Source organism: Pelmatolapia mariae, linkage group LG10_11, assembly GCF_036321145.2.
Source record: "Pelmatolapia mariae isolate MD_Pm_ZW linkage group LG10_11, Pm_UMD_F_2, whole genome shotgun sequence".
Lineage (NCBI taxonomy): Eukaryota > Metazoa > Chordata > Actinopteri > Cichliformes > Cichlidae > Pelmatolapia > Pelmatolapia mariae.
Window position 1 is genome coordinate 9,100,424 of NC_086236.1, and position 26,289 is coordinate 9,126,712.

The following is a 26,289-nucleotide window of genomic DNA, read 5'->3' on the forward strand; positions in this document are numbered from 1 at the left end:
GGTAATCCATCCCATCATTCTAAAATATTTTCTTTCAGGCGTGCGCTTTGAACTGTGAATTGCAGTACTGGTGTAAAGTGGTGTCTAGCACCAGACTGTTGCTGTTCACACTGTCACGTCTGCCGTCTCCTCCGCTGCAGTCAGCCTCACCCGAGTTCAAAGAGACACTGAAAGAGAGGGAAGCAGTCTGAGGGGCGTTTTATGATTTTATTGGGTCAGAGGAAGCATTGTTGGGAAGGTGTTGGTTCGTTGTCTGTGCTCAATCTTTCGTAATGTGTCTACAGACTGTGGCGGTCTGCTTGTTTTTGGATGCATTTGCCTATAAGATATGTTCTCACAGCATTAAGTGCTGCTTTATTGGCATGGAAATGTGCGTTTCTGGCTCATCTAATGTCTCTTTGTCAGTTGCAGTAGAGAGACGGCAAAGGAATATGGTACCTTTTTATCAGGTAAATGGAAACATCAAAGCGGATCATTTCTAATGGATGGTCAGATTAACTGCACACAAGAGAACGTGTGTCATGGCCATATGTAGATAATAATAATAAATAATAAAGCTTTCTAACTCTGTCATGTTATGTTCAGTGTGTCTACAGGAAAAAATTAGATTCTGGTAATAAAGCAAAGAAAAACCTTTCAGCTATTGTTGGTTTTGAGCACATGGAACAAAACAAAATGCAAACATGCTCACTGTTAAGGGCTTAAACTGTTAGATTTTCCAAAAAATACTAGCTGCCTTACACAGAGAGTCACCTTTGTACTGTGCAAACACAATGAGGGATAGGTTTTAGTCAGGGTGTGACTGGCAAAAACATGAATGATATTGTTTGACAGCCTTACTTCAACTTTATATATTCTGATGGTCTATTAATCCCTTTTTAAGGATCACGATGTTTGCCAAGTCCCAAAGCAGAAAAAACAAATACTTTTAATCACACATTGTCAAGTCACAAGTAAATTAATACAGGACATATTAGCAGTATTGGTAATGACAGCGTGTTTTCTGCTGAAATATCCAGCTTCTAAGTAAGGTGTAATTTGAGTGCCTTGTTGACTGGTGCAGTTCAGACAGCACAACATTTCATCAACTACTATTTAGCCTGTTTAACCTTATCAGTGGAGCCATCTAGACCTTTGGCTATGATGTTAGTTACATAGCACAGACAGGAACAGTAAAGGCTGGGCTTTTCAGATGTAGAACATTTTTAAACAAAACCAGATTCAAGCATTGAATCTTACAAAAAAAGCTTTATAGCACTTCATGGAAGTCATGAGCATCAATAAAAATAGTAGTAGCCTTTTAATGCGGGAGATGGTGTCATAGGGAAACTTTATTTTCTCTATAAAAGACTTCCTTTCTTTTAATTAATCGAGTTTTTAATGTAGCTAGTGAAAGTGCATGGGTGGAATGTAGTGCTGTATTGAATTTTTAACCATAATTTCAAATGTTCATGTGCGATAAGATAGTTGGCAATGGTTTGGCACCCTCGCTGTGCTTGTCGTGTAACGTGTATATACACACCAAACATGCTGTGTTTTTGTGGAAATTTGTCCTAAAAACACACTATGAAAAAAGCTGACATGAAGCAATGAGGAGCTGGTCCTTATGGTCAAAGGAAAGGAATAAACATAAATACTGGGTTCTCACGAGAAGGCAGGAGCAGGGAGAAATTTCATAGCTTGAGCCATGAGTTGAAGCTGTATCACGACCGCTTTCGTACGTATTTCAGGATGTCAGCGGGGCCGTTTTAAGCTCTTGTTGGTCAAGTTGAGACCAGATCTGAGGAGGCAGAGAAATAATTTCAAAGAGTCGATTGACCCAGAGCAGAATCTGGTTTTGTGTCTAAGGTAAAATAGTATTATTTTACTATTTGTATTTTCAATACTGGTGTGGCAGACCACTTATTTGGATCTGAAAAATCAGAAAAATTGAACTTGCAAAAAACATAAACACAAATGGATTTACCAAAATGACATGGTGTGAATGCCTGTATTAAGAATAGGTGAGTTTGAAAAATATTTTTAATGCATTGACAGTCTTAAGACTCAAAATATAGAGTGCTGAATCCGAAAAAGTTGATTCTGTTTATCTGGACGTCACTTGGATGAGTGACAAAATGTTTAAAACGCTACGTCCAAATGAACAGAATCACCTTTTTGGGATTTCCTTACCTGGATGTTTGCGCATGCATCAAGATATAGAGCCTAAGAATAGTCCTAGAATAAAAATTCTGGGATTTAATTTTGTTGTGTTATCATGCTGTCGAAAATACAGTTTGTTGGCACATGTTCCGACAATGATACTCTGTATGTGATTTTAATACAAAACAAGAAAAAATGAATCGGCATTAGCTCTCCAACTTAAGCTTCCATATGGAAAAAATCCCAGAAATCCCAGCTATGGCACAAAGAGATTTCGTGTCGCTGGCCACTAGCTAGCTTTTGTTCACCTGCTAGAGCAGCAATGGATTCACATAGCAAATTGAACACAAAGGAGCAATGGCAACAGATTATTGCATTGCAGACCAAGAATGTTTGTACTTTGCAGATATGCCAGTGCAGGTGTGATCTAAGTCTCAGGCCATAGTGTTAAATAAAACTCTCCACTGAAACCCAAACTGATTGAATTCTTTGAGGCTTAGCAACTCTTTAAAGATCTAGTAGCAGGTCCTTTCACAAGTATTCAAGTTATGTCCTTGCTTTTCAGAGCTAGCATTTCATAATCTACGCTTTGACTGAACCAAGGCAACTGTTCCCATACCATCAATCTACATAGATTTGAAAATGTATCCATGGACACATTGTGACTGAATTAATATTTTAAAATGGCTACATTTCCTAATCTTAAAACTTTGCTTCAATGCCACAGCTTTTCAGCGTTATTTCATTCAAAGCATTCCAGACATTTATGTAGGTTGTATTCATATCTAACCTCCATCAGTGGCATACATTTATATACAGCTGTATCCAAAAAACAAACATTGCAGACCACATATTTGTCCCTGAAACACTCAGACCCTTTTGGCTTTTCTAGGACAGCGTCTGCCCACTGAGGCTCAACACTCCCTGCTCTTTATGAAATATTGCATGTCATCCATGTTTGCATGCTCCCAAATAATCCATCACATAAATATCTTCTTCCTTCTTTAAATAAACTCTACTACGGCAGCAGAAGTAGTAGCAGCGTGTCTGCCGGCCAGCCTGATAATCCTCCAAGGAAACGTAGCCACTGACAGATGTGTGCGTTGCTATCAAGAATTACAGCTGTGATAAGAAAGATTGAACTTTATCCTCTTGTAGAAATGATACAGTGATGGAGCTCTACAGTGTTATTATATGGTAAATATCCTGTACATACCGTGCCCACTCTAATCCAATGACCATGCGCTTTTAATCTCTTTTTGCTGTGTATGTGGGTATGTTGTGAATCTGTGTTGTGTTAAGAGCATATACTGGCGTTCAGTTTTGGCTGACCTGTTAATCAGCCTTTGATTATGTGAGGTCAGAACATAAACTTCCATCATTCAAACTTCTTTGTCTGGCAGCAACAAAAAGCTTCTACTAGTATTTGCATTATGAGTAAGAGAGAAAGAGGAGCTTGGTTCCTAAAAGGCCCAAAACAACGATATCTTGGACTTTATGACATGATATTTGAGCTTTGTTATAAAATGTAGGTTTGCACATGTGCTGTTCTGGGACACTAATCATACAACATCAATGTGTGCATTATATTGTTCATGTCTGTAACAGTAGCAGGTGTAAATTTGCTAGTAGTGACCAGTTTGAATGGCGTCCACCTTCTGGAGGCTGTTTTCTTTTCATCATGCAGAGGTTCTAACCTGTACATTGCATCTGCACAGCATCTACAGTATTTCTAATTACTGTAGCCACTCTGCCACTCCACCACTGTCTGCAAGAGTAGATACAGTAAATCCTTTATTTTGTGTCAGGGATGTGATGAAAAGCTTGAAATAATGCCACATTGTTTGAGGCACTGAACCTCTTAATGATTGAGTAAAATAAAAGAAATATACTCACAGAAAATAAGGTTTAGTTTAATGTCTATCCATGAGCTGTGTTACATAGAAGACTAAAAGAAGGATAACATCAAGATCACCACTTATTGCATCAGAAAAGAATCCCCCATTCAGTATTATACAAATGAAACTGTCAGAAGCTGTTTTAAATATTGTGAATAGGGCTCTCAAGTATGTGAGACAAGCTTATGACCTTGTAGAGAGTCATTCTTGCTGAAGGGGAGTGCACAATCACTGTAAAAAAAAAAAGAAAAAACAGTAAAGACTTTGCTGCTAAAGCTGAATATGTTGTATATATTGTTTTTTCTCTGCACTGCTTTTTCACAACCAAATGAACGCTTTCTCATTTTTTTTAATGCTACAGTTTGCTATTCAAAGTGAAGTGCTAAAGCTCAAGTACCTTATCTCTCCCTTCAGGCTGAGGTATGTGTTTATTTATTGGACTGTCAGTCGGTCTGTCTCAACATTTTTGTCCAATGTAAGGTATCTCAGCAACAGCTAGGTTGCCACTAAATTATCAGCATAACTTAATCATAATAGGCAGATTCTTAATAGTTTTGATGACCGACTGAATCTGTTGGAATGTGACAACATCAAAGTTCATTACCAAGGCTTTGATTAGTAGCAAGGTATCTCAGAAATATGCAGCATATTTACAGCTTTTTTCTTTCTTTTTTTTTTTTTTTTTTTTTGCAGTCACTACTGTACAATACTGGAGTTTGAAACTTTAATATAACACCTTGAAAAATGTTGATACTCTACACAGTTCTTATTACCGCAGAGACGTATCCCTGACATTTGGGGCAAAATACTTATTTATTTATTTTCTTAAAAAGAAATTAAGCTACATAATGAAATGGCATAGTTTTGCTTTCTTCCTGAGATATAAGGATTTAATAGCACAACATGTTGAAACTGTGACGAATTCACATTTGTTTAGCCGAGATTTCAAAACTGAGCCACTTACACAATGGGAATACAGCCACTTCAGATGTGCTCATTGCTATCAAGAATTACAGCTTTCATAAGAAAAGACTGAACTTTATCCTCTTGTAGTAATGAAACATTAATGGCTCTACACTCTTATTATATGGAAAATATCCTGGACATAGCGAGGCCTCTCTAATCCAATTACTATGCACTTTAAATCTCTCCTGTATGTTGAGAACTCACACCAAAACAATCTAGATGGATTATGTACCTTGACATGGCAGAGGAAACATGGGTAAATTTGATTTTGAGGAACACTTTAACTGCCATAACTTTTTGTCTTCCCTGCTGTCGTGAAAATCTGGCTCCCAAACCGAGGTTCATGGCAAACCATGGATTTTTGTGTACATTCATTCAAAAACTCATTCAAAATATCAATGTTTTAGTCATGTGTTGGACTCAAAATCCTGTTACTTCAATATAAATATTTCAAACAACTTATAAATCATAATTATGGTTCATTGTTAAGCAAACTCGAGCAGTGTCTCGGATGTGAGACAGCGTCAGTTGTTTCAGCAAATTAAATCATGTTTACATTCAAGGACCGAAGCCCTCTGGTAGGCATAGTAATGTAGAGAGAGCGGGTGACGTTGTTATAGAGCCACAGTGTTTGCGCAGGATAGACTTGGGCGGATGAATGGGTTAACAAAACATTTGACTTAACACGGGAGACTGCCTAACCGTATTGTCATTCAGATTAGATGACTTAATGCCTTATTTATTATAAAGTTAAAAGTGATGTTGAAATGGCAATTAAAAAAAATCTTGGAAATGGAAAATTTTGTTTGTGATTCTACTCTAGTTTTACTTTTGCAAAAAGAGGAAAGAGATGGAGAGAGTTAGCAGCTTTGGTTATTTTACCATCCATTAAATTTGATGAGAAGTTGTCGATGGAGTTTGGTGAGGCTGCATAGCAAAAAAAGGCAGCCTGTATTGTGGAAATCATCAGTGCAGCAATAGTGTTATTTTCTCACTCAGTTTTTCTGACCTTGCTGCAAAGTCTTAGTTAACATTTTTTCCAGGCAGCTAGCCGATTATTATGATTTTTGACTAGAGCTCGGTTAGTTTTTCCTCTCCCCAGATACTCGAAATACATATTTGAGAATCAGTCTAACTCTTAGCTACAGCTTCCAAAATGTGGCAATACAGAATTTAGTGATTTCTATTGGGTTTATTCTTTCTTTATATACTCGTTATAAACTCTTTATAAACTACTTTATTTTATATAATGTGTTTTTTCTAAAACAGATTACTGGTGTTAGGTTTAAGCTTTCCAAAATAAAATACCACAGCACTACTAATCTCACGAGTTAATTCCAACCCTGTTTGTACCTCACGGTTTTCATAATCAATGCTACAGAAGTTCAAGGCAATCATAAAAAAATCTTCTTTTCAGCAAAATTTAGTCTCAGAAAAGCTACTGGCTGTTTACAGAAGTGCACCTTTTGATTATGTCAAGCACCAGCATAAATGAGTTTATTAACAAGAGTAAGCAGAACGTGGTAGCAAACCTGCACTTAGCTTGTTTTTGCCCTGCGAGTCGGCCACATCTTTGCCAAAAATCTCTTTATTTATTTATTTATTCATTTATTTTTTACTACAACAATCTTATTTTGTAAAATAAGCAGCATCACCACAGTTTTGTCAGTAACAGTGTAACTGAAGTGATATCATAACAGTTTATTTTCCTACCACCAATTTGTTGACGGGTGTTTTTCCCAAAATATGAAACTAATGAGATCAGCTCTTTACATCTCACTGTATCTATTTAAAACAAGCAGGCTGTGGATTTCACCAAAAACAACCACGAGTGCAGAAGAGGAGCTCAGGAGAGCAAACAGGGCCTCAGTCAGTGACTCTTTTTTTCCAGCCCCCCGCTTGCGATTTTGGAGATCATTTGGCCATGCCACCATGTCACTGTCACCGTCTAATCTCATTGGTAAGCCCCAGGCATGCCACACTGTCCCAGCAGCCCACATCTGAACAAACACCCTCAGAGAGAAAGACACCAACCTTTCTGTGAGGTGACAGAGAAATGATGAGCGAGGGAGGGAAGCGTTAGCAAGGGGGAAATGTACAGTGCAGTCGCCAGCACCTGTCTCGATATTCATCTTGGTAGTGCAAGAGCAGAATCCCCTGTCCGCCTACAAATGATAGCAGTGAGTGGCTTTAGGTAAAAGGAGGAGTGTACAGCGACACGGTACCTGTCAGGTTGTATATACCAGGAGCTTTTTATGTTGTATAGCTCTTGAAAGTTGTGGGGCTGAAGAATGCTAGAAATTCGAATGGAGATTTAAATTATCATCAGTTAAAAAAGAATTGGCTACTCTCTTTAATAGTAGCGTACATATTGTAGTAATAAACACAATATGATACTGATTTTAAGCTCGTGTTATTTTCAGCTGTCTGTTACTTGGTTTTTAACATTTCATGAGTGAATAATAGCAATGCAGCTCACATTTAGACTGCAAAATGACACACAAGGCACAAGATGGGCTTGGAAGGAATGGGCAGATGCGAGCTTCTAAAGATGATGAGCAACTGCAATACAGTGATGGGAGTCAATAATTGAGTTTTGGGAAACAACATTTATTTTGCAAGTTGACATAGCCACACTAAAAGAACCAATTAAGGTGGTCAGATGTGTTCTCTTATTATGCTTCCTCCACCATCCCCTATTTTGTAACAAAGCTAATTAAAAATGGCGTGTTTTGTCTGAACGGCCAGTGCCAGTCACAGTGTTGACTTTGTTTGGAGGACCGGGATGTTGCCAACAGGAATGGTTCCAGCAGAGACTATTGAAAAGAAGGCTCATTTTCACGCTTCAAAATAACACCAGGGAACAATCAAGGTCGTGTTTATTAAAACACATCAGAGAGGTGGACTCCCCGCCAAAAGCCCTGCTCAGCCAAATGCAACACCCGCTCTGTGATCACAGAGAGAAAAATGCATCCGGCGTCATTTTAATAAAATGATAAGGTGGCTGGATCCACATGGCCGTGCTGGGCTTTTTTTTTGTTTGTTTGTTTTTACAGCCTTTTGGGGGACTGTTCAGAGTTAATCCTTTTTTGTAATCAATTCCTTTTTGAATCCCTTTCAACAATAAAGCGGCCCGGGCTGCGAACAAAGCAGAAGAAACATATGACAAAGAAATATTTGAGTGCTCGTGCGCACGTGTGTGCAAGTGTGCGTTTAAGCAGCTACTTCCCTCAACAAAAACACAGGCATGCAATATTTGAACTTAATCAGCACTTGGTAAAATAAGTGCAGACCTCAAAATGAGGAAGTGATAGTGACATGGAGGAGCTGCTTCCAGCTCTGTTTAGGATCGCTCACGAGTCCTGCTTTATTCTTAGCACAGACATCACTGAGTTTACTAGAGTGCACTGGGCAGCCGTGAGGGACGCCAGTTAAAGAAAGAACCCAAAGTTTGTTTGTATTTTGTTTTATTTTTATTTAAAATGAATAGAAATTTTAATTCTGGTCAAATGATTTTAGAACAACTTTGTGTTAGAAGATATTTTGTGTGGCCACTTTCAATATTATCTAATTGTAAAGCTCTTTCCGATAATCTAGCTAAATCGCCTACAGACTGCCTTGTGAATGCAAAACCAAAAACTCTAACTAAATACTTTGTTGTGACTGCACTTTACCCTGTGAGATTTTTGTAGAGTTAAGCTGCTTCACTGTCTCCTGTCTTTTCACGTAAGCCCAGACTAACTCAGGGCTGTGTGGGGGCCGTATCAGTTCTTGAGGAATGCCTTGTTCATCTTGTTCCTCAAGTTTTGACTCGGCAGTATGTTTGGAGTCACTGTCATGCACTGTAGAATCAGTTTCAGACTCAGCAGATCCCTCCTTAATGTTATTGCCTGATGCAGAACGATACAAATGTTAAATATCTACATTGTTTGGCATTTAGTTATGGTAGCAGTGGATGTGCAACACATGGGAAATGTGGGGACTTGAGAGATATGGTTTGTTTGGATGTCACTGTTATGTGTTACATTAATTCACCGAAAGGTCTAAATATCCTGTCACAGAACGTTCATTGTCTAAATATCCTGTCATTGGAAATTCAGAATGCAGTTTTTGAGCGTATCCTTTGTTTCGTGTTCATTTATTGATTTCTATCCCAGCTCTGCTCCATGCAGGACCATAATATATTTCTTCTGGACTAGGGAGAATTCTTTTTGGCTAGTAGTCTTGTTAAGCATGGGAAAGCTTTTCTTTTAATCTTGCCTGGATTTTCTAACTGTAATAATAAAAAAAAAAACTTTGTATAGAGATTTAAATAAGCACTTCTGTCTTGATCTTCCTCCACTGTACACCTCCATGTGTGGGCGGTGGAGCTACATTTCAAACATTTTTGAAGTTTTTTTTTTTCATCCTTTTTCTTTTCTTGTCTTCTCGTCACACCTGATTTTTTTCGGAAAGAGCTACTGTCGCGAAACATTACTGGAACACTACCCAATACAATTTAGTATCTACTTCTCCCCCAGGACTGGTCTAACGTTAAACTGGTTTCACAGAGTCTGAGCCTGAATGCTTTCCAGTGCAATTACGAGGCTGGACAGGAATGAAAAGCCTACTAGGCAAAGCAGGCCTAAACAAGACCTTGTAACCACCTGTGAGCCACAGTAGAGGCTCACGGCCTCACTTCTTCATGTCATCTTAGAGCTGGAAATAAGCAATCACCCTGAGCATACACACAAACTTTTTACAGCTACGTTCAACACACACAAACACACAACACACGGAGATTTCCTTCAGACCTTGATTGACAAGTGCGGAATGGACGCCTTTGCCGATGCCATTGTCTTGTGGTTAAGCTTTGCGTCGTTTCCCTCTTGGACAAAGGTCATTCATCATGACAGCATAAAGCCCTGGCCATTAGTGGTTGATGAATGACCTGGCCTACCGGTCAAGCCTTGACCTCCCTCCTCTTTCACTCCCTCACTGGTGTAATCTGCTCTTTTTCTCAGGACACAAGGCAGAGTTTGAGGAGTGTTGGAGTTGTAAGATTGCTGTTGGTCAGGCTTTACTGTATGTATTTGCCCAGCGGCTGGTATTAGTCACACAGCACATATATATACACACAGGATGCTTTCGGTCCTTATCTCTGCTGCTTTTAGGACAGCTGTTGAGTGCAAGAAGCTGACCTCTGACCTCTAGCACCACTAGGCTCCTTCCCTCCCTTCACCACCGGTACAACCAGCATGACAACCCCCACCCTCTATAAATTCCTTCCCCTTCCAGCTCTGCAGTACTTTGTTGTCTGTCTGGTGTTTGTCCAAATAAGAGTTTTGAAACATCCTGTCTTTAGTACGTTCCTTTGTACTAAAGACATAAATGCGCGCTGCCAGTTATTTGGATTATTGAAAGAAATTAAGGTCTAAACCATATTTCTTCACTGTGTCTCTTTGTGCACATTGTTTTAACCACACCATGTGTAAGGAGTTGGCATCTACATGGTCGTTCACTTCTTGCATAAATTCCTTTCCTCCCCTCCTCTCTGTGTCTGAAAACATATGTGAGGGGCAGAGGGTCTTTTAAGGTCATGCATACACCTGAAAAAAATAACAGAGGGTCTCTACTTTTCATCTGTGCATTGTGCCTCTCTCTCTCCCTCTCTCACTGACCACATTAAACCCATATGCTCTCTGAAGAGCTGGGTGCGGCTTTGGTTTTCGCCTAGAGGGCACTACTGCGTTTAACAGGAGCTTCCACGGCAACCTGAACACATATATGCACACACATACACACACGTACGGGGAAAGAGAGCTGGACTGAACAGCCCAAACAGCACTGCTCTTTAACTCAGAAAGTGATCAGATGGACTCTCTGAGAGCTTAAAAGGTGCCAGTCAACACTTGCTAACACTGGAATTTTGGATTGAAAAGCAATTGAATTGTACTTTTTTCTGTCAGAGGGATAATTCAGGCCAGAAGGGTCACTGTACTGAGGGCAGTGTGTTTTTTTTTTTTTTTTCATATACTCATTTTGAGTACTTTGCAACTACAACAGTAACTTTTGTAAGCAGTCCTAGCAGAAATTACCTCATCTTTTCAGTGCGAAATGTTAATCAAGTAACAACACAGCTGTCAGTGAAGTAAAGCTCTATATATCCTCTGAAAGTGACGATATTGACCTAAATAACCAGTGGACAAAATTACTTGGTGCTCTATTTAATTTAATTTTTCCATCGCTTTCCATACCAGTGCATAAGAAATCATTGCTGCTGTGTAAGGTGTACTCATATCCTATATGTAGGTAAAAGTTGTAATATTACCAAAAAAGATATTGATAATGATCAGGAAGAACATCCCACAGATTAAGTGAAATAGTATCCGAGCATAAAGGGAATATGCTGCAGCTTCAAAATTCTATACAAATATCTTTTATTCAGTTTCACTAAAACTAATTGCGGCATATTCGCCGCTTCAAACACATGCTTTAGTGATTGCTCGTGCTGGTGGTGAGTGTGCTGTCAATTATTGCTTCAAGATGCACTGCAAGACTGTGTTCTGTAAACCCTCAAGCTGCGCTCATTTATATTGAAACCTAGCCTGTTTAAACGCTGCAGTTAAAATGACAGAATAATAGTCCGCTTGTAGTATGCATACTCATTCCAACTCATGCATGTGTTCTTTTCAGTGTCGGTGCAGAAAACATATGCTTGTATTGCTAAATACAAAGCACAAAAGATGATAATCTTACAACAAGCAGTTTCCCATTGGCGAGCGGGTCAGTCATTACAAACTCGTATTGTTCAAACACACACTGTTGAACCGTCGTTCGACTGGATCGATTGATAGATTCAAGTTTCTTCTTTCGTTGCATTTCAATTATCTGAATCCAGTGTGTGTGGAGCAAAGTTTTGCAGAAAGGTGCCGTGCTATTTTCAGCAAAGATTAGCGGCAGCGCGCATCCTCGTGCACACGTTCAGATTTCGCTGCTCACTCAGACTTAATTGTTCTCCTCTCACTCTTTGCAGTGTGAAAATTTGCTGAGTGCCAAATTGAAATCAACTTAAATGTTAAGCAATGAGCATGGAATAAAGAGAGGCCCAGTAAACTACACTTGACCGCTCTTGACAATAGTGCTTGCTCCCACCAAATTCGCATTGATTAATTAATTAGAATCCCTTATTAGCAAATTGACTGTCTCAGCTGATTATCAAATTCAGTTTCTTTATTAGACGCAGCTGGCGCGCCGCTGCCCTGATGCTCAATCTTTGCTCTCGGGCCACTCAGCTCCAGAGCGGCACTCACCCTGCCGTCTGAAGCTGTCCTCTGTGAACTAATGATCAGACCCGACTCGGCAACGTTGCCAGAGTGTAAATGTAAATTTATGGTCTGTTGAGAGCAGTTCTTTTTGTATTTGCGGTGTCAGATCAATACGTGGGTGTGAGTTCTTGCAGTGCATGTTTGCAATTTATCTGCATGTCATGTGCCCTGGTACCACTTAAGTCTTATGACTTTGATGGAAAGTTTTTCCATCTCTGTCCTGTTTTGGAGATTTTCTGATCTGAATTTGATGAAATAAACTCATGTAGAAACACTGAATCTGTGTTATTGTATCAAAATGTTTGGATTTGGGGTTTTTTAGTAGTACTTCTGTTTGTTCACAATATCTCCAAGTCTCTTGTAGTGATCAGAAATATATTGAATATGTTTGTGGAAATGTGGGAATGGAAATGAGCCTCTAACACAGCCTCACAAAACAATTTTCTATCAGAGTGAATTTTATTCTAGTCCTGGTCAGGGATGTAGTTTTTTTTTTTTGTCAGGGACTAAAGGAATTGGCTAAACTCAGCATTTCGCCATACAACGAAATGGTGAACAGGCATTTGGTTTGTCTGTTGTCCATTCATAGCTGGTATGTATGGTGTTTTTGCAAGCTGGAGTCATATGATGATTTGAAATGGTGATAAAATAAGTGAATAAGGAAACAATCATCTCATTGACCCTTTGGCTAATGATATGTTGACCTTAGGCAGCATTCTTTACATCCACACAGTTGTGCGGGCATCGCAGCAGGCATCTCAAATGACCCTTTTCACCCTAGCCGAGCCACAAGGAAGGAACCATGGGGCAAACACACACACACACACACTCAGTGGAAGTGATGGCTGGAGCCGGTGGACGTGTAAGTCTGTGCCTCCAGCGCCAGTAGGAATGAAAAAGCCAACAGTGTGAGAGTCCTGACTGGCCATTGGACCACATGGACGGGCCTGTGTAGAGCCATTGTGGCCAATGTCTTTGTCCAGATGGTTCACATACCTTTAGTCGTGCTCTGGGTGAGGAATGTACTCCCTCGGGATGGTTCCCGACCCTGGAAACAAGGGCCAACGTAAACACCCATCCCCAACCCCCACTATGGCCCTCACCTAAAAATCCCTTCAATCCCTGTTAGAGCTGATAATAAGGTTGCAGCAGGAAGAGGATAACAGGAAAAACAGAAAAAAATGCCAGTGCTGGCTGTTATTTTCAGATTTTTATTTTATTTATTTATTTTTTTTTACTTCAGAAGTATTTCCATCATTCTCCTGGAGGTTTGTGTATGACACAGTTTGAGCAGAATTAAGGGTGACAAAAGTATTTTGTCACATGATAGTATAAGGATGCAGTGTTCTAAAAAAGACAGCGTGTCTGTGTGTGTGAGCGCGCGTGTGTGTGAGAGAGGGAGACTAAGAAAGAAACAGAGAGAATAAATGTGAGATTACTGCCTGACTAATTACCTTGTAAAATGCCGTTTCTTCCATTTAAAACACAGCAATGCCACAATTCCAATAAACAAGCATTATTCCAAACAAAAAGCAGAGCGAGCGTGGCCTGGAACCCTCTGTTCCAGCTGTCTTGTAAACAGCGGTTGTCATGGCAGGATGATTTTGTTCCATTTTTATCAGCGAACATATAAAAAGCAAGTATTTATATTTTCCTATCTTTCGCTAGGAGAAAAATTCAGCATAAGTCTACTCATCTGTTCCCAAAGATAAGTGTTTATTCTGACATATTTGTATAGGGAGAAATTAGACACTCAGCCTGTTTAGAGCACTACTCTGCTCTTTGTGCCTCTTCTCCTACCGCTGATGGTTTTCAGGTTAGTAAAAATTTTCCCGTGTTGTGTACAGAAGAGAAATGAGAGACTGAGCAAAATGTATTGGCACAGAATTAAAGGAAGCTTCCTGCTCTTGGCTGTTATAGATTTATCCTAACAGAGTATACTTGGAGACAACAGCAGCTGTAGATGAATGACATGTGATGCTAGTGTCCCTGCTGTTTTTTTTAAACTCCTTCTATTCTGAGTTTTGCTTTAAGGCTTTCTCCAAAAGTTGGAGGACGACTGGTGTACCCTGACTGTAGCCAAAAAGGATTAAGGCAAGTCGAGCAAGTCATTTGGTTTGTTAATTTCTCCCTAATCAATATTTATAGCAGGCAAATTTATAACGCCCAATAAGAAATTTTTAAGGTTTTATCCTAAAACTATACTAAAAAAAAATCATTATTTAGCTGGCACTGCTTATCTTGTAGTATCAAATAACTGGATTGCAGGGTTTCACGAAAGCCAGCAGGGATGCCGATAACTGTCAGGTCTAAATCTATCTATATATTTAAAAAAAATAAGCGCATACGCAAACAGTCCTCAGGTTTAAGGTGGCTTAAAGGCAGGCAGGCTACCATTTTCTATCCTCTACTCCTCCTCCGTCTCTTCCTCCTCTGCAGGTATCGAGGCCCGCACTCTCTCGCACATCTGTCGGCATGTATCCGCCGCTCAATCGCTCTCGCTGGGCCACGGCGGGTTCCCTAACAGCTCAGTATGGCTCTTCCATTAATCAAAGACACTTCCAGTGTCCCATTACAGAAACACTGCTACTCGGCCTGTCTGAAGCTGACAGCTCACCAATTCATCTTCTGTGAGGGGGAAAAAAAAGCTATTGTGGCACGCCAGTCGCCTTTACCTGTTCAAACGAAGGGCTGTTAAGAGCGCAGGAAGACCCCTCTGAAATTGTTTTCTCTAGGTCAGGCAAACAACAAAAAAGGTAAATTGCTTGTCTCAGGTAACACACACAGGGGGAGTTTGGCGGTGGCAGTTGGCGTGAGGGGGAAGTGGGGTCGGATGGAGGAGTGGGTCAGAGACAAAATAAGAGGATGGAGATGTGTTTGTTAAGAAGCTGATTTCAATGAGGCTACAGGGGATGAAATGCACCGATGCATTTTACCGAAACGGTCTAAACACTGTCCTGACACCACATTGGACCCTCCGCAGGGGCTTGCTGCCACTAAGTACATCTCTTTATACATCCCCTGTCGCCTGAGGACGGCAGGTCGGGGTGTTTAGTTCTTCTAGTGGCGATGGTGAACATAGCGAGGGGAAAATCTGCACCTTTGCCAAGTCTTTGCCAAGTTCTGTATGCAAAACCCCCATCTCTTACTTTTCAGTCATGCCGTCTCCCTACATTTGCCATTGTGAAAACTATTACTAGAGCATCAACAAAATTTTAAAATCCGTTCCAATTTCCTTCGAGATCAAGTATTTGAATGAGAGTTTACATGATACGCATGGTATCGTTTTAGTTTTTTGGGAACAAACCAAATCACATTGGCCTGTTAAAACTGAACACTAAGTGCAAGCAGAAGTGCGCTTTGCAGGCATCATTCTCAGTTCATTCTGAAGCGATTGGCATAAAGGTAAAAAATGAAAAGGAGTAACTCGTGTGAACTCGCAGCACTGAAATTGTAAGATCCAGATATGTGCTTTAAGAGAGTGAGGAGATGTTGACAGCAAAGTTTCAGTTTCAGCCTAAATCACAGTTATTATTTTGAAGGACTTTGCTGGCACGCAGACTGTAAATAGTTTACTCTGTACAGTTTAGAGGGAAAAGGAAAAGTGAAAAGTCAAAACTCGGCTGCAGCTCTGGGTGTGCGGCACGGCTGGCAGACCCAACATTTTTATTTTTTTAAATTTTTTGTAGGGGAAGGAGTGGTGAGAGTGACTAAACTAGGATAAAATCTGAGAATTAAAAAAATACCAGGCTTGGCCATTTCTTGGGCGCTCATTGCGATGACGTTGTTGCTCTCATTAGGATCAGATCGTTCTTTTATCACGAACACATGGACACTGAATGCGAGAGAGGCGGAATGAGAGAGGACAGCTCGTTCCCTCCTTTTTCCACTCCCAATCATCCACCCCACCCCACCCCCACCCCCCCTCTGGTCGATTTGATTGGCATAATGAGGTGAAGGCTAGTTGGCACAAAGCTGCTCTGGGGGGCAAATGGAGACATTATTATTTTGTGTGTGCGTGTGTGTGTGTGTGTGTGTGTGTGTGTGTGTGTGTGTGTGTGTGTGTGTGTGTGTGTGTGTGTGTAAAAGGGTGTCTGTCTTGGCAATCACACCCAGGCCCCACTGGGCTATTAATTACCTTCTCTGTAACATGGCATCTGCTGAGAGAAAACGATAGAGCGAGCACTGCCAACATGGACATCGCTGCTCTCTCTCTGTCTCTTGTCTCAGTGGACCCCAGCTGCAGGCTTGCTCTGCGCTTATTGGATTCTATCTACATGTATGATTGATTCAACACCTGAACTGTGCTTTTCATGACAAGCGGGCCAAACACACAAACACAGAGTCAGACACACACACACACACACACACGTTCTACAGAGAAAAGCACCCCAGCTGGCAAATATTTAACCAACCATGAGACTCGCTAAGATGCCCGCTCTGTTCAAGTAGGTTGGGACATTTTCTGAGCAGCTGTTGGATTTGCTGTTCTGGAAGAGAAAAAAAGATATGGGTTTTCTTTTCTTTTAAAAGACGAGTCAAACATGTGCGTCTGTGTGTGTCTGTGTTTGAGTGTGCCAGGGTTTGTTTTCTTGTATTTCTCACAATTTTGATTTAAAGGGAAGATGGACATTGAAATCGTCAGTGTACCGAAAGATGCTTTTCCCGTTAGTGCTCACGCCAAATTCATCCTTGTTCAACTTTGACTATACCCAGGTTATTCTATAATATAAGGTGTCCAAGTATTTGCCTTTAAGTGGCGTAAACACGTTATAAAGGACCCATGCCTTAAACTGGTGCTTCTGAAAGTTGGGTGCGATGACTCCCACAGGTCTGTGACCCACTGGCTCTGCAAAATGATTCATAATCAACATGGGGACTATTACAGCTATAAAACAAACATATTGTGTCCATTACTCACACCTACATTATCTGTGTACATATGCAAACTCTGATATCACTGTGACACATCAATTTGTCATGAAATTAGTCACTTCACTCAGTTTGCACAGCATGGCTTATTAGCCAGCAGAGAAAAAAAATGAATTAAAAATGATTTATGAAGCACACCTGATATTAAGCATATACACTTTAGGTGTTGGGATTATGATGAGGGCCATTTAAAATCGTTTTAAGGTGGACCTGGCCACAAAAAGTCTGGCAATCGCTGTCCAAGGTAATCACGTCGTGAGTTGTGAGCCTGTTATATATTCACAATGATGCATTTTCTTTTGTTCATTGGGAGACAATCAGTTGGATGTCCCTCGCAAGCAATACAAATGAATCTTATTTTGAGGTTTGCAGCCTTCCTTGATTGCAAGTGATGTCCTTCCCCTTCCAAGAACACAGATCATGTTCTCAGTATGTTTCTTTTTCCCCTTTTTTAGGAATTTAGTGATTTTTAGTGAACTAAAGTGAAGTTGAGGTCACTGTGGAAAAAACTTAGGATCCATGGACTAATTTATGACAATGCTGGATTGCATATACTGCAATATAAGGGACTGTCCATATTATGTAGTACACATGTACACTTGCGTGCTACTTTTGCTATGGAGGACATTTAAAGGTCTTGTTTATTGTTTAAATCACCATCCTGCTCCCTGTCTTCCCCCACTACCACATCTGCACACAACCACACGCAGACACAAGGGTCTGGTGAGTCACAGCATTAGCAGTCATATCGATTTCTTCCTTTATGCTCTCTCTAACCTGTTGTAAAGAAAAGGTACACCCACACCCCTCTCTCTGCCAGCCAAACCGCCAAACCACATCAGAGCCACTGCAGAAACCAGAAGTATAATAAATTGTCTAATAAATTGTCTTTTTTTTATTATCCGCGATTCCTTCAAAAGTACAGTGTAAAATCTCATTATGTAACAATTCCATTAAGCGACAAAGCACTAATTCGGAGTGTTTTTATACATCCCACTCCTAATGTTTCACCACGTTGCACAAGCAGCCCCTGCTTATTGTAATGAATAACATGGTTTTGTTGATCTGACAGCTCTTTCTGTAGTTACACATGTGTCACGTGTGGACAAGTTAGTACATTATCTGTCAGATACTACATTATCGGTTGACTGTAGTGTTGTGTGATGTTTTCCTAGCTGGGGTCAGGGAAAGTCTGCTCTCGAGTGAAGGGAGCGACCTCGGCCTGACACTCAGACGCTACTATTTCAGTGTTCTAGCCCTCCGGCCAAAAAGCTGTCAGCACATATTTTATCCTTTCGCTCATACAATATATTTCCTCTCTCTCCTTATTTTCTTGTTAGAGCTCTTGACTCGTGCTCCTGACTCTTTTCTGTGTACATAGGCTCAATGCAAGTGTTGATTAAAACCATGTGAGTTCAGAGTCCTTAAAGCCCCAATTTGTTAAGTCCTGTTATTAAAGTTGCCTTCCACAGTTTCTGTGCAGATTTTTTTTTTGTACTTGTGACAGTAATATGTATGTTGAGCTAGCAGTGCGTTACTTTGCTCTCCTTTTTTTGTATACTTCAGTGTGGTTTAACTCTATTAATAACATCTGAATAGATGACAGTTTGTTTTCTTAGCTGTATTTTTTCTTCAGTGGCTCTTAAATTTTGACCCTGCTGGCTTGAAAAGCTTCTAGCATGGGCTATTTTGAAATCTAACAGTTTACCTGATGCATAAATGACACTTACTCTTTTCTGCTTTCTGCATTACTCCAATGTCATTAATTGAACTGCCACAGACAGCACAGACTGTCCCAATACAACTTAATCACTAGCAGCAAAAAAAAAAAAAAAAGGGGGTGGGGGGGTAAAAAGCCACCGATCACTTTGTTATTAGCTATATTTCACACTCGCAAACCAAACTCACACATGACCCTCCTCTGTGCAGGCAAAGGCACTGATTCAAGCTGACAGAAATTCTTGGCACAGACCGCCCACTCTATTCAATGGCTGCTGTTCAGCTGTCATACTCACTCGTCGAAATTTTCTCCCCTTAATGGGGGTGCCGTGGAGAGATGAAGGTACTAATATAAGCAATATGTTTATCCATAGTTAACTGCACGTTATAGGTCAGATATGATGGGCCTGAGCGGAATGCTATGTCACAGCAGCGAAGAAGAGACATCAGGTATAAATAAGAGCAGAACAAGCTCTGCTTACATAATATACACCAATGATTCCCAAAGTCAGGTTAAGGAACCTCCAGGGAACATCAGCGGGGCTTCCAGAAATAGGAGCAATTGTCATGCTTCATTATCTTTTTGCTTCCTTTGAGCTAGCTTAGTCTGTGGTAAGTCATATTTAATACAGTTCGTTTCCCATAAGGATGACGCTATTTCATTTTATTTATTTGACTAAATGAAAGTTAGGGGTAAAATCTGGATCCCAGATTTAGTAATGCATGCAAAAATTATATATATAAAAAGGCTAGGACTGTGTGATTTATGCTGTGATATTCTTAACCGCTTGTCCAATTCATGGCCACGGGACGGCTCAAGCCAATCCCAGCAGTCACCAGGCAAGAAGCGGGGGGGTACCACCCTGGATAATTAGATATAAATTTAAGATATAGCAGCCAGCATTTCCTCCTAAATGACATTTAGTGATAATCAAACATGGAGTTGATTAAACTAATCAGTAAAGGCTAATCGGTAGAGAGCAAATTACTGCAAAGGTCTAAATAAGCAGCTGTCTTATGTTGTTCTTCACATAGTTTATTGATGCATTGGGTGCAGTTTTTATAAATAGATGACTTTCTGTTGCCTACATTGTGTCTGTAACATGTTCAAGCTGGTGGAAGTACTGGCTGCCCATCAAAAAGGGAAAAAACACTCTGCTATTACAAGCACTCTGTCTGCAGGAAAGAAGCAGAGTATCACAGAGCCTCACCCCCCCCCCCCCCCCTCCCTCGACACACACACACACACACACACACACTGTCTGAGATGAGAGCGACTTGTTTACTGCAGCCCCGCAGAGCTCCGGCTGGGGCTGTTTGGGACGCCCGTGGGTGCTGTGCAACTCTTGGAAGGCGGACGTGCGGCGAATGACAGTGCAGATGGCCCAGCGCCACCGCTGCCACCTGAACCTCCCCAAGCTGCCCCACATACGCACATACTCTTAAGTTTCTAAGGTCCGGCACATCAAAACAACCTGCCTGCGCCCCTCTCGAGTATCAAAATAAGACCCTGCAATCTTATTTTTCTCCCAACCCTTTTTTTTTCTTCTTAAAAAAGCTCTTTTATTTCTTCTGTGTAAACCCAGAAAAATCCAACCAAAAGCACACGCACACTTTGTTTTTGCTTAAGACACACAAACACACTGTCCTGCCACTATCTTTTTCCCAGAATGTCCTGCGTAACGTGGTATACAGTAAATCAATCCCCCAGGTATTGCATAATAGTTTGAGAGCGGTATCCAAATACCAAAATAATCACCTTGTCAACTGGTCTGCTCTGGCTCACGCTGGCTACAAATAATAAAATCACAAGGTCCCTTTCCTGTTTCCAGACAAACAAGAGTGTTTACACTGGGCAGCATTATGAAGTTGGAGCTCTGCTTTTGATGAAATAGGCTTTGTGACAGTGTGCCAGGATTTTCTGAGATAAGCAACATCTGCTCAGTGGTAGCAGTAATAATTCTGAAGCTATGCGAATGCACATCTGGAAATACAGTTTGTGTGTACTGTAACGTAGCGATTGTCTGATTTAGATTGTTTGTCAGGTCTGAATTCTACACATATTAAATTTACTGCTGTATTTTTTTATTTTATTTTTCTTACAATCCGCAGGTCGGTGTGTGTTCCTTCCTTCTAAATCTATTTGTAAAAGAATACAGTATTTTTTCACTCTTATATACTTGTTTTTGTTGGTACAAAAAAGTATGGGTGTAAATTTTTGTTAATTAGTGGAACAAAGCCAAAGGGAAAAACAGAAAGCCATTTTAAAAAACACTGTTAAAATGGATTTTATTTGCCTTTTACACAGACCCGTAACGCTGACCTGCAGAGACTATTGAATTGCCCTAGGTGAAACACTGGGTACATCCGATTTTAGATACAGTACATTGTCTTGTCAATATTTCAATACGGAGTGATATGATCTTTCGATTTCATTTACTTCAATCCTGTCTTGTCTTGCTCTAAAGATTGTATTTTCTTTTCCAATTCCTTTCCATTTTCCTTTTCTTTCCTTTCCAAGTGGCCTTATTTTCCCTAAATAAAATGTTTCTTTAGCTCGTGAGCCGCCATAAGCCTCTCAAGTTTTTCCCTTTTTGTTTTAAACTGCCAAAGAACAGACAAACCTTCTCTACAAGGTCAAAGTTTGAGTCTGTGTCATATAATTTATTTCAACCCTTTCCCGCATTACATGCTTCTCGCTGTCTGCATTTAACTGTTTTTTTCTTTCTTTCTTTTTCTTTCTTTTTTTGTGAGTGCTGTGCCATCACACAGGTTGTTGTTGTCGTTCTTGTTGCGAAATGCAGCTTTTATTGATGTAACAGGTGCTTAGCTCGACTGTGGCAGTCAAAATAACACATCTCCTCCTCTGTTTGGCTTTCAGAATGGAAGCTAAAGTTAGACATCTTTGAGGTTTTTCTGCCACTTGATGGAAGGTGATGCCAATGCATAATGCATGAGGAGAGAGGGAAGACTTTGTCTGGCTGCTTTTTATAGACCACCAAAGCTCTGCTACTGCACACACACACACACACACACACATAAAGAGACGCACACGCCTGAGCCAACCGTCTCACTCGATGCGCTCTAACCTCTCACACATCAAGAAAGCAGGAGCAGAGGAAAAACAGGATTCGAGCAAACTGGCAACATTGTCGAGAGTCACAAAAAAAAAAAACTGAAAAGAACTAAGAAGAAACAAAAATGTTGACGTGCTATTTTCAGACGACAGGGTCTTTTGATGCGCAAACCCAAAGAGAAGCGAGGGGAAGAGGAGCAGCGGGGCTGGTGTTTGTCTCAGAGATGGGCTTTAACAGAAATACTTTATACATGTGATCTTACATGCTCTCCCTTGTCTTTGTTCCCACTGTTTCAACACTTGAGTGAAAGTGTCTTTGGGTCTAGTTAAAATGAGAAAAATAAGGAGGGGAAAGGGGGTGTGAAATTATTTGCAGGCAAAGCCAAGCTCCTACTTCAGCTCGCAGACTTTGCAAACACCATTTGCTGCCCTCAAAAGTGTGAAGTTATTTTCTCCTTATCCCTCTAATCCTTATATAACCAGGCTGGTTCACTAAGAGCACACTGTCATTTATAGTAATGACCTGGGGAAGAAAACTGCAGGGAGTTGCACATATACACACACTCACACCTGTGTGCTGCCCAGTACCTACAAACAGTGACAGGTCATAGCCTCTGTACTTGGCTCCATTCATCTTCTGAATTATTTGGCAGAGTTTTTGAGTCAGTGTGCGCATTCAAAGAAAAAAGGCTGTGTGTTACTCGTGTCTCTCGGTTTTCTCTTAACTGAACAAATTTAGTTTATTGTCACTTTAGCCAACACGTTTTACAAGTTAGGTGGTTGATAACTAGCTAAACGCTCGCACATGTGCTCTTCCTGCAGCAGCGCACTTGCCTTGTGAACGTTTTTTTTTGTGTGTTCGTAGGCTGCTGCAAAGTTTGAATATAACATCCGGTGCATTTGAGATATCTTGTCACGTGTGCCTTTAACAGTCTTTGATCATTTTTTTTTTCTGTCTCCACTGAAATTTTTTCCTCCCAGCCCGGGGATTTGAATTTCAACCTCCAGGTCATATTCTCTCTTCAGTGTCACCCATTATTGAATAAAAGGGCTTCGTTGGAAGGGGTTGGGTGGGGGGCACTTTAAATTGAGTGGAACAGTAGAAAAGAGGTTGAAATGGCATTCTGAGTAACACTGAGGGTATTAGAGAGTGAATCCTACTTTCTGCGCTTTGGGAGAATCCAGGTATCTAACTAGGATTAGGTTGAACAGTGTCTTACTGCCCGGGAAGCACAATTAGAAGTTCCTTGTTATTGTCCTCTTACCTTAAAACCAAGGCTTTCTGAACTGTGCGTGCTTAGCAGTCATGCCTGGGTGGTAATAATTAGTTTGCATTTAAGCTGATGCTTTAATTTTTTTTGTTTTGTCTTTCTTTCTTTTTAACTTGTGCTCCCGTACAGCTGTTGAAACACACAAGCTGAGAAACAGCACGGCATGCTGCTGCTTTTGGTAGACTCCCATGAAACGTCACTGCAGTAATTTCATTTTGGGGTCTGAGGGGTCATTCTTAGTGGTCGTAATGCAATTCACTGGTAAAATTTTCAAAACGGTTAACTCATAATGTTTGAAATCACAAAATTAGTATATTCGAGCAAAAGAGGCAAAAATGTAAATTGCGTATCACACAGAACAGTTAGGGAAGTGGAAAACAAATGAGATTCCTCATTTAATGTACCTCTACACCTGTGCTCTGTCTGGCTTTTATAAAATAAGCACTAGAATTTTTCTACTAATAAATAATGGAAATGGTGACAGCATTTATTAAGGGGACTCACTGAGAGGCAGGATGAGTGTCTGTCACACTCCAAACAGTCATTAATTAAGGCTTCAATATCAAAAATATATATATTTATTTGAACTGACAGTATGCCTTCACATCATTCAATTTATCAAAGCATTTGCGTCACACGCCAGTGTCGTCATGTCCAAACTAAACCATGAGGAGCATTAAGGCAAAGGGCGCCTAATGTATGTCTACATGACTGGAAGCCAGCAGTTTGACATCCTCCATGTCTCAAAGTGGTTCAAAGTCCTTTAGCATGTTTACATTAGTTTGCATCATTAGTATCAGCTTTAACAAGAACCTTATTACTGCCATTGTGTGAAATAATGTATGAATTTACTCAGAATGTCTGATTTTAATTGCACTATTTCACCTTGGCAGTAGCTTACTAAGGCCAGAATAGAGTGGGAGAGGTGTTTTTGAAAAAATACGCAACAGGTTTTATTGGAAGCTTGGTCTTTACAGACAGAAAATGATAAGCATACAACCTTAAAGCAACCTTAAAGTCTGTCCCCACTAATAGCTTGTGCGGTACATAAATTAGTGCTGCAGGTTAGACCACTTCTTGTAGGCTAACTAAGACATGACTGATTGGACTTTAATAAAACATATGGGTATCATTAATCTAACTCTTTAAAGCCAGCTGTAAAAAATCACACCCATAATGAAAAATGCACTGATCAGATTTGATGGATGTTAAGAAAAATGTCACATCTCACAACCAGGCAAAAGTTGACGAGACATTTACAGGTCACATACAGGCCGAGAAGTAGGCCGTGTGGTGAAGGGAATATCTTTACTGTTATTGTTTTTTCTTTTTACCCGACGATGTGGTATAGCATTTTTCTCTTGAGACGCCCTCAGGGCAAATTTGGGGGTGGTAGTGTCTGAGATATTATAAATAACACAATGAGGATGAAAGGCAGTGGCATTCTCCCTCCCCATCCTTCTGTCTCGCCTCTTTTCCTCTTGCCCTGCTGCTCATCTATGCTCAACACGAGTGCCTCGGCGTTCGCGTGTGTGGCTTGAATTTATATGAACGTCTCCCCCGCGGGGGGACAACGGGGGCCAAGTCATTGATATGTGCAGGAGGACTCAGGATAAACAGCCCACGCCGACCGATGTTACGCCAGCCTGCCTGATACATTTTGATTGAGCAAAGACAGAGGTGTGAGATGGGGATGGCAGGGCAATGGAACTGGGGAAGCTTAAAAGCAGGGATAAAATGATGGAGAGCTTTTTTCCTTTCTCTTTCTCTCTCTACCTGCTTCTCCTGACTGCAACAAAATGGATGTATGTAAATGTTAAGAACTGCACATTGCTCATGAACAGCTCACTAGACCAGATATGTGTTTGCCACTGTGCTTTGGAGGACAACAAACAAATGGATGAGGCGTTATATCCTATCATTGTTTTTTTCTGGGTTTTTTTTTTTTAAACACGCGCTGTTATTTATCTGACTATCAAGTTCCTTTTATTTCCTCTCTGATGGTCCTTTTGTTTCACGGAACACCACTACCATGATTATACTCTTACATCTCCCAGCCATGTTTGTTTGCGTGACATGGTCATCCCTTTAATGGACTGGAAATTCATGTTTAAAAAAGTCTGTTGTTCCTCCTCCTCTATCTCTCTCTGTCAGGGAACCAAAATAAGAGGTGGCGGCAGCACACTGCGCCACTTATGGCCGCATTAGGATCAGCCACCAAAGTGTCACTGAATTGCCTCGTGCATCATTTTGGCTTTGTTCACCATGACAGAAACTTGTGTGTGTGTGTGGCAGTGGTCCTTGTCCACCCTGTGCTTTTATCCCCAAATGGATATAGCATTGGCTAGGCTTTTACTTCTGGAGTGCATTATCCCACTTATACCACGGATAATTTTTAAAGTCTTTTTATTGACCTGTGTTTGCAGTGTAATGCTTATTGACCTGTCTTTTAAATAAATGTCATGTTAATAGATAAAGCCACTGTCTTCTTTTTTTTTCTGCAACCAAACAGTGGTGATAAATACAGAGAAACGCTGAATGGAACAGAAGAGCAACCACAAACATAACGACTAAGAAAAAAAACATTGAACAAAAGGATGAAATATGAAAGCCTATTAAGATGATTATGGGATACGGTATGATCAAATCTGTTTATGATAAAAGAAAACTGAAGGGGCCCACTGACGTAGTGGTGCATGTATGGTTATATCTTTGTTTATAATACGTATTTTGTTACAGTATCTATTAAAGCTATCTCTGTTATTGTTTTTAAGTGCCAATTGTCTTTCCTTGCAGTGTAATCTGATAGTAAGTGGTGCCGCTGAGATGTTTTTTCTGTTTCTTAGAGTCAGTGCGACCAATATGGGTTGCTCATATTTCCGCAACAGTTAAAATGATGTAAGATCTCCGAGCGGACAAACGGATGGAGAGGCTGGAATGCTGCGACCTGAAGGCTGAGGATAATGTTTGTGAGATGT

General features: G+C 40.5%; 1 protein-coding gene across 1 annotated transcript in view; it reads left to right on the forward strand.

Annotated features, from left to right (window-relative positions):
• The window catches only part of zbtb16a (zinc finger and BTB domain containing 16a), a 132,282-nt gene that overhangs the window by 19,327 nt on the left and 86,666 nt on the right, over window positions 1–26,289 (forward strand). The gene's annotated exons all lie outside the window — the stretch shown is intronic.